This window comes from Schistocerca serialis, chromosome 1 (assembly GCF_023864345.2).
Source record: "Schistocerca serialis cubense isolate TAMUIC-IGC-003099 chromosome 1, iqSchSeri2.2, whole genome shotgun sequence".
NCBI classification, from domain to species: domain Eukaryota; kingdom Metazoa; phylum Arthropoda; class Insecta; order Orthoptera; family Acrididae; genus Schistocerca; species Schistocerca serialis.
In genome coordinates this window covers 643066287-643082397 of record NC_064638.1, presented here as the reverse complement: position 1 = coordinate 643082397, position 16111 = coordinate 643066287, and the positions used below count along the sequence as shown (strand labels likewise).

Here is a 16111-nt window from a genome sequence, read left to right as displayed (position 1 = left end):
GATCTGAAAGGCCATTCACCATTTTGCTAACAGAATGCCCTTCTAGTAATGACGAATGAACAAAAATATTGTCTATGGTTGTTCTACTGTTCTCTTGCACTCTCGTTGGAAAGAATACGGTTTGCATAAGATTATATGAACTAAGGAGGTCTACCAGCATCCTTTTCCTTGCACAGTCACTTATACAATTTATATTGAAGTCACCACATATAACTAACTTTTTGTATTTCCTATAAAGTGAACCAAGAACCTCCTCTAGCTTTAGCAAAAATGTTGTGAAATCGGAGTCTGGGGATCTATAAATAACAACAGTAAGAAGTTTAGCTCCACTAAATTTAACCACACCTGCACAACATTCAAACACATTTTCAGTGCAGTACTTTGAAACATCAATTGACTCAAATGGGATACCGTTTTTCACATACATGGCTACTCCCCCACACCGCAAAGAGCTCCTAGAAAAGCTGCCAGCCAACCTGTATCCTGGTAAAGGAAGCCTCTGAATTATCTCCTTATTTAAGAAGTGTTCAGATATACCAATAATTTCAGAGTCAACATCTATAAGCAGTTCACTAACTTTACCTCTACTGCCTTGTATGTTTTGATGAAATATACTAATTCCCTCATTAATCGGATACCTAAGCTTTGTCGAAAGTGGTTTCTTTGTTAGAGATACTTCCCTTAAGCAGGAATACCTGTCAGCTGACTTCAATCTAAAAAAGGTAAAAACTCCCTCTCCTGTGCCAATTTCTTTATCTCAGAGTAGCCCTTATATCCAACGTCCTCAGTTATTTGTCGGATGTATTCCCAGCTCGCATTTCCCCTACTGTTTTATCCTGTACACGGCTCTCCAGGTCCACGGATGGTTTCCTGTCAACCTGGTCGTTCTTATTGCCATGCTTCTCAATAAATTTATATCCTCGGTGATTCTGCCATGAACCTTCTCATTTCTATTTACCATCAAAACAGTCCACCCAAACTTCAGCACAACATTTTAAACGCTTTGATTCTCTTCTTCTCAAGTTCCCGACAGCCCGTGATTGATTTCAATACAGTGATCTGTGCCGAACGAACATTCTCAGAAATTAATACCTATCTCTGATACTAGGAAATTTCTTTTGTGCAGGAATATCCTCTTTACGCCTGCAAGTCTGTTTTCTGTGTCATTCTTGCTTCGTGCGCCACGTCTTATTTTGTTTCCAATGTATCAGAACTCCGTCATTCATCTACTTCGTGGTTCCCAGTTCTTATATTAACTTTTTCGATAACTCTTTTCTGCTACTCCCGATTACTTTATTGTTTCATCTGTTTAATTTCAATCCATATATCAACGAACTGTTCGTTCGATTCATCAGATCTTGCAGTTCTACCTCGATTTCACTGAGGATAGCTATGTCTTAAGAAATCTTACCATTGACATTCTTTCATGATGAATTTTAACCCCACTTACAAACCTACCGTTGCAGTATAGTACAAAAAGTGACTGAAACAAATACGACTGAAGACGAAAATAATCGGCTCTTTTACTCAAATACTAACTCACCGCATTTTGTGATGGTCCCCTGGAAATTTGAAAGGGTGGGACATGGTTCTTAATAGGGTGTGTGGTCACATTGTAAGCTCTGCAACGTGCTCCTATGCCGGCCACAAGAGTGATAAGATGTTCTTGTGATAGAGGGTTCCATTCCTCCAGCGGTGCGCTTGACAACTGCAGGATGGCCACTGGTGCATGTGGACGTGCCACAGTACGTCTCCTCAACCCATCCCACTCGTACTCGATGGGTCTCAAGTCTGGAGAACGAGCAGGCGAGTGCATTGCTTCTTTGGTGTACACATTAAACGGTGGCCGCTGACGGAACCGCAACCGCACCCACTCTTACTCTTCCTCGTCCGACTGAACTGACGTCCACACATGTCTTTCTTCAGGTCGCCAAAGATGTGAAAATCATTCAGTGAAAAATAGGGGCCGTACAGAGAATGTTTCAGTGTTTCACAAACAAGTGGCCGAAGTCTTCATCCGATTAGCAGTCGGGGGCGGGCGCAGAGGATGCATCCTCTGCTCGTCGACTTCCTTGAACGTGGAACCACATTCAATGCCCTGCGCTGTGAAAACAGTTTGCAGAAACTGGGACGCGCCATAGAGCCAAAACGTCCAGGAATTCTGTCGGACGGAAACATCCTTTTGCACGATAACACCTGCCCCATACTGTCAACAAAGCGAAGGTTACGCTATGCTTAAGCGAAATACCACAACATGCTCCGTACAGCCCTGATCTTTCACCCAGAGATTTTCACATATTTCTCGGCCTGGAGAAACATATTCCTGGACGTCGGTTTCAGTCGGATGAGGAAGTGCAGGAGTTGGTGCGGTTGTGGATCCGTCGCGTTCTGCGAAAGAGAAATTGGTAGTCTCGTCTCCCAGTGGGATAAATGTCTTAAGAAGTGTGTGGCGATTACGTTTGAATTTCCTTTGACTAATTCTCATATACCTGATTATCTGCTTACTGGTATTTCTGGCCACGTGGACTGTGTCTATGCAACCAGGTAATATTTGCTCGCCTGTAAGGATGATTACTTGTCGGAACTAAGGTTAACGTTTCAGTAACTGACAAAAATTTACTTGAGAAGGCATCGTTAATATCTGCAATAATTCTTTCTCAGTTGTTACATTACGTTCGAAACTGACACTTGTCCACAGAGGAAATTTCACCTCAATAAAACAGTCGGTAGCAAGTATGTTTTATATTTGTTCTTCCTTTGGCTTAAGTTTTGTATTAAGGGAACAAGCGCGAAAATATTAATAGTGTGACGCTGAGAATCATATCACAACTTGCAGCCAGTACAGTATGATTTCGTGTTTAGAATACCGACACTCAGCGCTTTGTTATGTTCACAGGTATCTGAACCTCTTTTTCAGTCACTTGATATAGCGATAATTTAAACGTATCCAGCAGAACTGGAGAAGCTGCTGCAGCACCTTTAGAACGTCTTCGATGCAAGAAAGGTTAGTTTCTAAGTTCGTGAATTTCCTTAGACAGGTCGTTCATTGCCAAGTGTGAAACCTCCCCGACGCAATTGCTTCCATAACCGGAAATCTTAGCACCTCTGCACTGCGAATCTTATTGCTAGTAATTAGTAACATAAGGAAAGTTTAATAAAGCACTCCGTTTTCAGGTCACGAGTGGCCTACCGGGACCATCCGACCGCCGTGTCATAGGAGGGGCGTGCGGATAGGAGGGGCGTGGGGTCAGCACACCGCTCTCCCAGTCGTAAGACGGTATTCTTGACCGAAGCCGCTACTATTCGGTCGAGTAGCTCCACAATTGGCATCACGAGGCTGAGTGCACCCCGAAAAATGGCAACAGCGCATGGTGGCCTGGATGGTCACCCATCCGAGTGCCGACCACGCCCGACAGCGCTCAACTTCGGTGATCTCACGGGAACCGGTGCATCCACTGCGGCACGGCCGTTGCCAAAGTTTAATAAATCCAATGATTTTCCAGAGGTAGTTTCCACTCACATTACTGGCTGGTCTATTTTTCCGTCCACGCCTCGAAGAGATAATGAAAAAAATGAAATGATCGTATGGCATTGCTGGCCGGGACGTTCCATTCGGGTTCAGCCGTCAAGTGCAAGCCTTATTTCATTCGGCGACACATTGGGCGACTTGTGGCCGATGATGAGGATAGCCCAACACTCAGTCCACGAGCGGAGAAAATCTCCGACCCGGCCGCGAATCTAACACGGGACCAGTCCTTTTTTTTTTTCTTTTTTTGATCGTTGTGCTTGGTCGTTTCGGACGTCACATGACATCCCCGTACAAGTTCGATGTTGATCTTTTCACTCAGTTTCTTTTTATTACAGAGGCCAACCAGCTCTCTGACCGAACACGCTGAGCTACCGTGCCGGCAATGATGATGAAGGACACACAACACCAAGTCCCCTGTCGGGAATCGAACCCAGCCCCCCTGCGTGATAGCTAAGCAGGCGGACACTTAGGAGAGATAAAAATCGTGAAGGTTCGAGACAACTCTTGAAGAATCGCAACTTAAAGAGCCACAACTGGTAAGTGCGCAAAATGAATAATGGGACAGTGTGTTGTTGAAGTCATTATGTCATTTGAAACGGATGACAAATAAATGTGATGTACACTGTGAGCGAATAACAAAAATTCCATTCTCCTCGTGCCCGTCCCATACACCGAAATGTTCTGCCTTGAAGTTGTTGACAAAGACTTGCGAGAGTCTGTTATTGGTCTCCCACGCCGCGTTTCCTGGCATCAGAGTTCTGATGGCAGACGGACCTGTAGCGTAGCCCAAGATGTAGGTTAGGCTGGAAGGGTCGTGCTTTTAGACAGTTTAGGATGTGCAATTGGAAACTGTGCAAAGCACTGATCTTGCAGTTAAAACTTGACATCGGGAGTAATGTAAGTATAATACCTGAAAGGACACAAAAGTTTACCTATGTATTGTATATTGAAAAAAAGATATCCGTCTTGTGAATACACTGTTATTAAACATTTGGTAAAAGTTACGTAGTGGACCTCTGACCGCGTTTTTAGTAGATTATGTACGAAATATGTGCGTAATATACATCAAAAAACTCATCGTAGACTTGTTCATTGTCTAATATATCTTTCCTGAAATTATCTTGCAGTTTATGTTTTTGTGCTAAAATGTGCTTTAAGAGTGCTTAAATGTCGCACAAATGTAAACATTAGGCTACGTTAAAGGTCTATCTATGTCCATAACCTTTGTTTGGCATTCACATTTCTTGGCTTCACAAATTCCCAACCGAATTATCACCTTTCACCCTAACCTTGACCTCGGACGTTGGTGGGAAAGGTGGAGGGAATGAGGTGTCCAATATCTCACTCTAGCCAAATATATCAGTCTTACTACCAGTTAAAACATAAAGTATAAAATTTTTCTCAGAGCAGATTAGCTTCTTGGCTCATTTCTAGGACCATAAGTCTGTTACACATCCATAGCGTGAGAGAGAACGTACTTAGAAAGAATAACGAACTTCTGCCAACAGATGGCACATGGTGTAGAATGTTAAATACTTCCCTGAGTTGGTTCTAGTGACTTCTAATTGCGACTTGTTACTAAAATCACCGGAGCTGGTTGGGTTGGGGGGGGGGGGGGGGGGGAGGGTTCCAATCAGCGACGTCATCGGTCCAACCGTGTTAGGGAAGGATGGGGAAGGAAATCGACCGTGCCTTTTAAAAGGAACCATCCCGGCATTTGCCTGAAGCGATTTAGGGAAATCACGGAAAACCTAAATCACGATGACCGGATGCGGATTTGGACCTTCGTGCTCCCGAATGGGGGTCGAGTGTGCTAACCACTACGCTATCGTAGCAGTACACACATTTCACAGAAATACATACGAAATTCAGCAACCAGATGGCACACGGCGTTGAATATTAAATGCTACTTGCGACTTATAGTTGTGACTGAAATCGCAGCCAGGTTCTTTAAGGTTGTTGTTGTTCTCAATCATTTTTATTTGTAACACATATGCGATTTCTAGCCCATCCCTGCTCCCATGGATCAAGCGAACCTCTGGCTGTACAGGTTGCACCTGAACGGTATCAAGGATGGGTCACACGTGTGTATTTTAAGGAATCGCCAAAAAAGTCACAAATATCATATGATAATCATATGATACTGTGAAAGGCTGCTACTTTCAAGACATTTATTAACACACACGAGTTGCACTAGAGCAGGCACACACGCGATAGGCCCAGGTGTACGTTAGGTTACAGTACGGAGAGCCTAAAGATCCGGATCACATACAGTTACAGTTTTAAGAGCCATAGTGTCGGAAGATCCGACATTTCACCTTTGAACCTTTCACTGCGCTACGACAACTGCACTGGTGTGCTTTGGACCATTCGTATCAAGAAATACTCAAACATAGTACCGAAGGTGCCTGAAAGAAACACGAATTGAAACTAACAGAACTGACGCTTTTATGCAAAGACAATAACTTCACTGAAGCCACCGCCATTTGTTATGGTACCCTGGATATTTAAAAAGGTGGGACATTTACTCTTAATAGGGAGTGTGATCATCATGGAGAGCAACGCCATGACAGGTGGACTATCAAACGATCGTATTCGAACAATGTTTCTGGACGCATAAGTGTTCGCGCCTCTCGCCATTCGAGGGTACGCCCAGAATCAATGCTCAGAGTAAATTCACTCTCATCTGAGAAGATCACGCGACCCCACTCCCAGTTGGCCCAGTCTCTACGATCTTGACACCAACCGAAACGGTGCCGTCCAAGTGTGGGTGACAAAAGAACACAACGTAATGGTAGTCGGGCATAGAGACCCTCTCCATACAGTCTCCGTGCCACAGTGCAGGATGAGATGGCGTGCCTTAGAGTCCCATTAAATGTGGCTGTAATTGCACCTGCTGTTTGGCGTGGCTCTCTTATTGCCAGATGCACAATGTAGCGGTCATCAGTTGCTGTTGCTAAGTGATCAACTACCTACTCTCCTTCGGAAAGCTGTGCCTGTGCACGAGGAACAATGCTGTAAGTGGTACCAAATTGTGGGCTATACTAGTCACACTTCGTCCTTCTTGCCGTTGCCCTATAATTCTTCGCTGTGTGAAGTCGTCCGTATGTTCTCTCTGAGCTGTGTTGTAATGAAGAACACCGCGACAGTGCACCGTAACTGCTTGCTGATCATCTTATATTATCTTTTCCCGTTTCTTCAGTTGCCTGTTGTTGTGGGATCAGCCCCGTTTGGAGCTACTGTGACGCTGATGTGACGTCCATCTTCCTGTGTACGAGTGGGAGGTCTTCGGTAACATGCTCCCGCGCATTCATTCATTCCCACGAGTAGTTAACATGTTATGTAACTTCATCCAGCTAATAAGATTTTCTCTGGCTTCCAGCCGCGTCAGTTGGTTAAAATCTCACGAGCTTTCCACCGAGCTCTCCTCAGTCATTGTCAAGTGTTAAGAATGACTGCTGTGTGCCGTGGCCGCGTCGTTATATAGCGGCACTGCTGGGTGTGACATCACTAGTGGTCTCTTTCTATCCATATAGGGTAATGTTTCCATCCCCCGTCCGTCGCGCCCGTTTTAACCTCGCGATGACCGCGACCCAGGCTGTGCTGAGATGCAAACCGCCGTCCATGTTCATGGTGTTTTCAGAGGTTTTTATTTCAGTAGCTTCTTTTATGACGCTATCCCAAAATCCATCAACTACCTACTCTCCTTCGGAAAGCTGTGCCTTCGTCCTCATAACGACAGATGTGTCGACGAATAGAGTTCGCTATCCATTTTCTAAGGCGTGTTCTGCCACGGCTGATTTTTCTGGATAGCGTAGGCGTAAGCACCTCTCGTGTTCCGTCCGGCGTTGCTGCACAGTGCGTACTGTTTGGCCGACGTAGAAACAGCCACACTGACACGGTGTCTTGTACTCTCCAGGCGTTCTAAGCCCTAGATCGTCCCTCATAGGCCTCATGAGCTGTCGAATTTTTGCTGGGGTCCTGAACACTGATGAAATGTTATATCTCTTCAGGAGCCGGCAAATCTTTCCCGACAGTGTACCACAGAAAGACGAAAACACAAGTTTCTTGCTTTCTTCTTCGGTGGTGTTCTCTCCTCTGTTGGTGTGTTTCTTGCGCGTCACACCAGATATAGCCCGTGACACCAATCCGTGGTTGTACCCGTTTACCCGGAAGACTTTTCGGAGGTGGCTCAGTTGTAGTGGCAGACTTTCAGCGTCTGAGACGACTTTAGCGTGCTGGACGAGGGCATTCAGAACGCCACGTTTTTGTGCCGGATGGCTATTGAAATAAAAACCTCTGAACACACGATGAACAAGGACGGCGGTTTGCAGCTCAGCACAGCCTGGGACCCGGCCATTGCGAGGTTAAAATGGGCGCGACGGACGCGGGATGAAAACATTACCACATATGGCGAGGAAGAGCACTAGTGACGTCACAGCCAGCAGTGCGGCCATATTAAGACGCGGCCACGGCGACACAGCAGTCAGTCTTACCACTTGACAATGATTGAGGAGAGCTCGGTGGAATGCTCGTGGGATTTTAACCACCTGACGCGGCTGGAAGCCCGAGAAAATTTTGTTAATTCATATCGCCGCGAAACCATGCATTCATTCATCTAGCTAGTCATAAAGTTTGTCAGTGCAATAATCTCTTACGACTCAGTATGATCCAACAGACACTCGCACGAGAATCTGCCGTCTCAGTATAAATGAGGCCAGTAAACCGGACACAATGGTGATATTTGTAGGGGTAATGTTATAGTGTCAGTTAAAAGTATAAGGGCGTATCCATTTCCCTCGACATATACTACTGTCTTCGAAAGTAGAAGTATTTCCAGAGGTATACTGCAAAGTGCACACGTTGATACATGAAAGATAAATGTAGTTTTGTAAAGTTAAACCCTTCGCAAAGGGTCAGCACAGCGTAGCGACGTATGCTGGAGTCCTATGGACGGTCGTGGAATGCCTCCCGGAGTGTAGAACCAATGTAACCGGACAGCACCACAGGACGTGGTAAGGACTCACACTGGAGCGACGGCAAACACCGCGCCGTCTGGAGGTCCCCCCGCGGTCCTGAGTCGTAGTGGGCAGATAACGCAGTGCCTGTTGTGGAGGCGCCATTCATGTGGGCCTGGCGGGCGACGGTGCAAGTCTCCGCTCTACCCCGCAAAGCTCAGAGCGGAGCGTAATCCGACCGGAATTCGCTGCCTGAGCGCATTAAATGCCAGAGTTGTTCCATTGTCAGGACGTGGCTTCTACCGGCGGAATAGCTTTCTTCTCGTCGTCAAATGGAGATTTACCGCTGTCGGTGGCTGCGTTATGGATGAAAGCCTATAGCACAATTATCATACCTTAATTTGCATTGGTATTTTCATATTCATTGCTAATACAATCACAATACTATTTTGTTTTAATATAAGAGAGAGTTCATGTAGCTATTTGGCGTCCATAGATTGTTCACAGCTCCCAGCATTATGAAGTCGATCGGGAAATCATTTTCTATCACAGTTTTTCCGCATTGGAAATATCTATTTCTCCTTGCATTTGGCCACGAATGTTACGTGACCACTCGAGGCCCCTGTCTTCGAATATCATATGGAAGAAAATTCCACGGCAGTTTTAGCGCAGTTATCATTTCGGGTGGCTACGCGTCAGCTATTCGCCCAGCCAATGAAAGCGGTTAGATGTCTTTCAGATTTTAGGATTAAGCTGTGTTTCAAAACTTCAAAGGTATGGGATATTGCAACACTTCTATTTGTTTTTGACCGTTGTAAGAGACTTACTAAAAAAAAGATTCAACCGAGAGTGTGACGGGGCGAGCCGTTAGCTCCACGGATGCACAGTAATTAAACATTTGAGATTTACATGCAGTAGAGAACAAATTACATTTCCTTCCACGAAATTTTGGGAGGCCTGCGGAAATATCGTGGCACCAAGTGACAGATAACCGGCACTTCGCTCGAGACTTTTACGGTGACATCATTGTAACTACTGCCGAATAACAGCATTGAAAATGTAATTCGTGAAATTCAAAACTCTCCCGGCGTATACACAGTTCCATTAAATTTTCGGAGGAATTGTCTGTCACTTGATGCTGAGATGTAGCGCAGTTCACCCGAAATTTCATGGAATAATATGTCCGGCGGGAAATTTTTTAATTTTACTAATTATATTTTCATTCCAATGATATGGCAATATTTTAATGACGTCTCAGTGAAAAAAGGAGGGTGAGTGGTAGCTCATCAGATGAGAGGTTTCTCCGCTAACGAGGTCACGAGCAATATCGGTCGACCTGGTCCTAACGTGTTCCAATGTTTGCTGCCGAAGAAATTTTCGTTAATATTGGTCGACCTGGTCCCAACCTGTTCCAATGTTTGCTGCCGAAGAAATTTTCGTTAATATTGATCGACCTCGTCTTAACCTGTTCAGATGCTTGATGCCATAGAAATGTTCATTTCCTGTATTTGAACACGAAGCAAGGAGAGACACAGACGTACTTCGACTCATCGTCTCATTCTGTTCTGCAAAACGTCCGGCGTCAGATTCGAAAATATAAGTTCGGTACAGGAAGGAAAATTCTAATAGTCAACTATCTGGCACTCAGAACAATTGACAGTGTTAAATTCTTGTCCGCCATATTCAATAAGAATTGCGGCTGTAAATCTGTTACACTGAGGCCTCAACATGCACTGCGGAAGGAAATGTTTGAAGTTGGCAGATCAACCCTTACGAAACACTGGTATAGGACAGGTAAATTTACACTTCAGTACATTAGTAAACCTATGTTGGCTACTTAAACCTATGTTTGTTACTTTCCTAACCAGGTATGACTCTATTCATGAACTTGTGGTATAACCGCATGATACATTTTTTTCACCCTACCCTACATGTACAACGGCCGCCAAATCACGCCTAGCAATAAAAGGCAATTCGTAAACATTTTTTCATAGACTTAAATCGATTTTGTAGCCCCATATTATGTCGAGTCCATGTACACTAAAAAATAAAAAATCCACGACACATCCCGAAGGAATTGTCCGAATGGGATGGAAATCTGGAGATGTGATGTACATGTACAGACAAACAAATGATTGCAATTTCAGAAAAATTCGAAGATTTTTTCAAGAGAAAGTGCCTGACAAACTGAGTAGCTCAATAACGCGTTGGTCCATGTGTGGCCCTTATGCAAGCCGTTATTCGGCTTAGCATTGACTGATAGAGTTTTCGGATGTCCTCCTATGTGATATCGTGCCAAATTCTGTTGCGTTAGATCATCAAAATCCCGAGACGATTGGAAGTCCTTGCTCATAACTCTCCAGTCTTTCTAAGTTAGGGGGAGATTCGGCGACTTTGCTGCGCAAGGTAGGATTTGGCAAGCACGAAGACAAACAGTGGAAACTGTCGCCGTTCGCGGTTGGCCATTATCTTGCTGAAATGTAAGCCAGGGGTGGTAATTCATGAAGGGCAACAAACGGGACGTAGAATGTCTTCAGCGTACCGCTGTGCTGTAAGGGTGCCGCTGATGACAACCAAAGTGCTCTTGCTATAAAAGAACAATACACCTTCCCGGAATATATTGTTACCGCCAATCCCAGATGTCAAAAGTTCGAAGTTCCAACATTGTTGAAACTGATGCGTATGAAAGCAAATTCTCCCCAAGGCCTATACCCTTTACCGGATTCTACGAATATGTCTTTAATAATATGTGCATATACAAACAGACCGATGACGTTATAATAAGCATGGGAGAAGAGTTCATTATCTAGAAGTTAATGTCAAATGGTTATAGTTGTGATGATGATGACGATGCTGATGATGATGATGTTGAGGTGCTAATGTAATTTACGCTGTCTTACAGGAAGTTGTATTTTTACTTTTGACGAAAATTTAATGCAGTCATGCATCGTCCGTTAGGCTCTCGCATACTGTCTCTCTCTGTCTCTTACATACTGCTGCAGCTATAGAGAACAGGTACACACATACTCGGTAAGCCATCGAACAGTGCTTGGCGGAGAGCACTTAGAACCCGTTTTAAATTTCTGTCTTCTTCTTCTATTCGCGTACTGAGCGAGGAAGAAATGGCTGTTACGTGCCTCCATATGTGACCTAGTCTGTATGCTGCTCTTATGATCCTTACGTAGCACAAATCAAGATGGTACAAGAATTGTTTCACAGCATTCGTTGGACCCTGATATCCTAATTTTAAATTACAGGTTGTCACAATAACAGTGTCACCTTTCTTCCACGTATTCTCATTTCAGTTCGCATGTTTCTTACACTTTTGCATTAGCTATATCAACCTGTGACATTTGAGGAACGGATCTCTTGTTTCATTCCATATCTACTGTCACACCTACTTGATAAGGCATCCACACTCTACAGATAATACTCTGGAATCGGTGGCATTAGTATATTGTTTTCGATTCAGTTTGCAGATGCACTATACTTTCTCGGAACTCTTCCAACAAATCCAAGTCTCTTCTTCGTCTTACGTATTAAGTATTCTATGTGCCTCCCCATCCCCATTTCACAACGCATTTCATAACGATTTTCCGTATTACTCCTAAATACTCAAACGATTTGACGTGCTCCAATTTCACCAACAATCCTGGAATCCTATACAAAGAGGCATTCCACATATAATCAGAGTTGCCATCCGTTACACTAGCTGGAAATTGTATCCAAGTTGTTATATCGTCCAACGCATACTTTCCCCTAGACAAGCGTTTTTTAATGTTCTAGATGTGTGGAATCCTGTTTCGTGTCCACTTTTCCTTGTAATTCTTCGTTCATTTCTGTAGTACGTTTTTAGTACAGTATTCTGTAAATATATTATTTGCAACAAAAAGGTATTACTTCAAATCATATTTATTTGTTTCAGTAAGTGATTTCAAAATTAACACAAACCTCCTGAAAATAACTTCAATTTAAAATAATATAATAAAACTTTCAAATTTTAATGTGATGAGTGGCCCTGGTTATTACTCGGGCAGATGTTCCGCACATTAAATTTAAGGTTGAAAGTTGATTTCTCGTGACAAATCAGCATCAAGCCTACTGTGGTATTTATTCTTTGTCGACACATGAGCTATCTATCCTGCTTCGAACGCATATGTAATTACAAATGTCAAAAGTACATATACGACCTTTTACGTACATTGGGGATATTCGTCCTTTAAATTACATCAGAATTCCGTTAAACAGCATTAATTTAAATTTGTCTTACAAAAACGAACCCGATGTCAGTACAATAAAAGTTTTATATGCTTCTGCTGACATGATTGGAGCTCGTGTATTGACAATAAATGGCCTTTTAATGCACAATTTTGTTGTATCTAATCTTGTTAAGATTTAAAAAAACTGATTGAAAGCTACATTCAAAAGTTTCAGGTACTGAATAACTGCTTCAATAAATGTCTCTCCTATTTCGTCCTTGTCCTCTTCTAGGAAGCTCTTTATTGTAGGTAAGCATCAAATTCATTTCAGGGCCCTTTGGTCTCTGATAAACAAAGCCTTATTTGCAACCGTTGTCCCATTCGTACCCATTACCCATATTAGCAAGTGGAAGTGAGGGTTAGTCATTATTCCACTTTTTAACTGCGTATACACTTTAATTAATATTCCTTTTCTAGTTACTTTTCTGAATATCATGAAACGTAGGCAGATATGTTTCGTGGAACCATTCAATGATCTTCTGGAAATCCCTGGCTCTGTGAAACACAGCTTAAGGAATATCACCTAGCACAAGATCATCGTCACTGAGCAGTCTCATAAATCGTAGATTAAACCCACAACTCCTTAATGAACCGCGAAATTTTGATTATATGACGATTCCGATTACTATTTATAAGAGATAAGCCGAGATGATGACTTTGGCGGCATTTGCCATGGTACACATATGTGCTCAGTTTGTAGTATTGTCATCTCATATCAAACACATGCCTTCAGACGAAGGTTTGTTACGGTCTCGTTCACATAGATGACAAAATACGATTGTGAGGCGCATTCCGCCTTCCATTATGAGTGCATTTCCTCCAGTGTTAACACATACTTGAAACACTCTTAAAAACAACATAAAAATTAAGTCACTTTGTACAATACTTCGAATATGCTTCTACATTTGAAATAATATACGTCAGAAAAATTTCTCTGTTGGTACTGGGGGATTTTAAAATGAGTAATTATATACTGGAATCGGTGAGTTATATCATGAAATTCTTCGATGTGCATCTGATGAAAGGCACGAAATAGCCAATCACTCATAGCAAAACGTACATGCATTTTATGTAAGCCAGAATATCACGATAATCTGTAAGCCTATGTTGCCTTACGTCACTACCCCTTGTTAAACAAACGTATCGCGCTTCGAAAATGTAGAAACATTCAAAATCCTATGAAGTGCAGAACTGTCTAATTTTCAACGCTCCACAGTTATGATAACTGCATCATCCATCGCACCACTTATTTCTCTCTGCTCATTAAGAACTCAGTCTTTGTTCCCTAAGACAAATCTTTCGGGTGTACATGTTTCTTCACCTCAAAAATATTGAATGATCTTATCAGCCAGAAGCGCCTATACTCATTCAGATTGCGAGCATAAATGTCGAATATTCTTTACTTAGTGGTCTCAGACAAGGTACGAATACGCGACAACAAATCTTTCAGTAAAATACCATCTGGATTATGCTTTATCGGGTTTCTTTTCGGGAGGTTATAACTCGCTCTACGTCAGTTTGATGATCTCAACTTCAAATTATCATTGGTATTTTTGTACTGCACTGATTATAATATGGCTTAATTTCCTCGGTATTATCTCGAGACAGAACTGGAACTGACACACAGAAAGAAGTGTAACGCACTTTTTCTGGGGCAACAGTTCCATTTGTTTCATGAACATAAGACGGTAACATTTTCAAAATTCACTTATCCGTACAATCACAAACACAAAGAGAAATACTGATGTTAAAAAATTAACACTTTCTTTAGTATTCCCCATGAATGAAAGTTTCAGAATTCTATCGACAGACTTATCATCGAAGTTACACTATCATTTCTGACGGTGTACTTCCTAAGCTTCACGATATTCCATCTATTTAAAGCAGCAGACTGACTTTGTATGGTTTAGGCGATGAGAAGCAGTTTACGTCCACCAGTTCGTATGATTCATTATGTGGGGCTTACACAGGTGGGCGTACGTTCGGTAGGAAGAAAACCATTCAGCTTTCCCTACTAGCGGAATGAGGTTGAACGCCCACGTCCCTACCGTAAAAAGGTTTGCAATGGATTCCGTAAATAGCCTGTCAGAAAATACCTTAATGCGTCCATTTAAGAGATTCGGCAACGAATCTAATGCTTAAATTTTTCCGCTAGCCCCAAATGTTATTCATGAGGTTTCCGGCAAACGTAATAAATATCCGAGACCCCGTACTCGTATGAGAGTCAGACGGAACTATTGGAACTAGTTCAGTCATAAACTTGGAGTGCGAGCGGCCAAGTTTCCATCTACCTGCTACGAGTTCAAACATCGGGGCTAGCAATTTCCAAAGTCTTTTTACAACTTGTCTCCGTTATTTGCCCGTACTAACAGCGCACCATCACGAGTACAATGGATTTAATAACTTTTTTCGAAAAACCAGAAAATAAGCAACATAAAAAATAAACTGAGTAAAGAGATAAGAGTGCGAAATATGAACATGATGATAAACGTGACGATGATAGCGATGCTGATGTTATACACTCCTGGAAATGGAAAAAAGAACACATTGACACCGGTGTGTCAGACCCACCATACTTGCTCCGGACACTGCGAGAGGGCTGTACAAGCAATGATCACACGCACGGCACAGTGGACACACCAGGAACCGCGGTGTTGGCCGTCGAATGGCGCTAGCTGCGCAGCATTTGTGCACCGCCGCCGTCAGTGTCAGCCAGTTTGCCGTGGCATACGGAGCTCCATCGCAGTCTTTAACACTGGTAGCATGCCGCGACAGCGAGGACGTGAACCGTATGTGCAGTTGACGGACTTTGAGCGAGGGCGTATAGTGGGCATGCGGGAGGCTGGGTGGACGTACCGCCGAATTGCTCAACACGTGGGGCGTGAGGTCTCCACAGTACATCGATGTTGTCGCCAGTGGTCGGCGGAAGGTGCACGTGCCCGTCGACCTGGGACCGGACCGCAGCGACGCACGGATGCACGCCAAGAGCGTAGGATCCTACGCAGTGCCGTAGGGGACCGCACCGCCACTTCCCAGAAAATTAGGGACACTGTTGCTCCTGGGGTATCGGCGAGGACCATTCGCAACCGTCTCCATGAAGCTGGGCTACGGTCCCGCACACCGTTAGGCCGTCTTCCGCTCACGCCCCAACATCGTGCAGCCCGCCTCCAGTGGTGTCGCGACAGGCGTGAATGGAGGGACGAATGGAGACGTGTCGTCTTCAGCGATGAGAGTCGCTTCTGCCTTCATGCCAATGATGGTCGTATGCGTGTTTGGCGCCGTGCAGGTGAGCGCCACAATCAGGACTGCATACGACCGAGGCACACAGGGCCAACACCCGGCATCATGGTGTGGGGAGCGATCTC

The 16111-nt window shown here is 43.8% G+C and overlaps 1 pseudogene; it reads right to left on the bottom strand.

The window, feature by feature from the left end:
- Positions 1-3356: 3356 nt before the first annotated feature.
- LOC126429239 (5S ribosomal RNA) lies at positions 3357-3474 on the bottom strand (annotated as a pseudogene).
- Positions 3475-16111: the final 12637 nt, after the last annotated feature.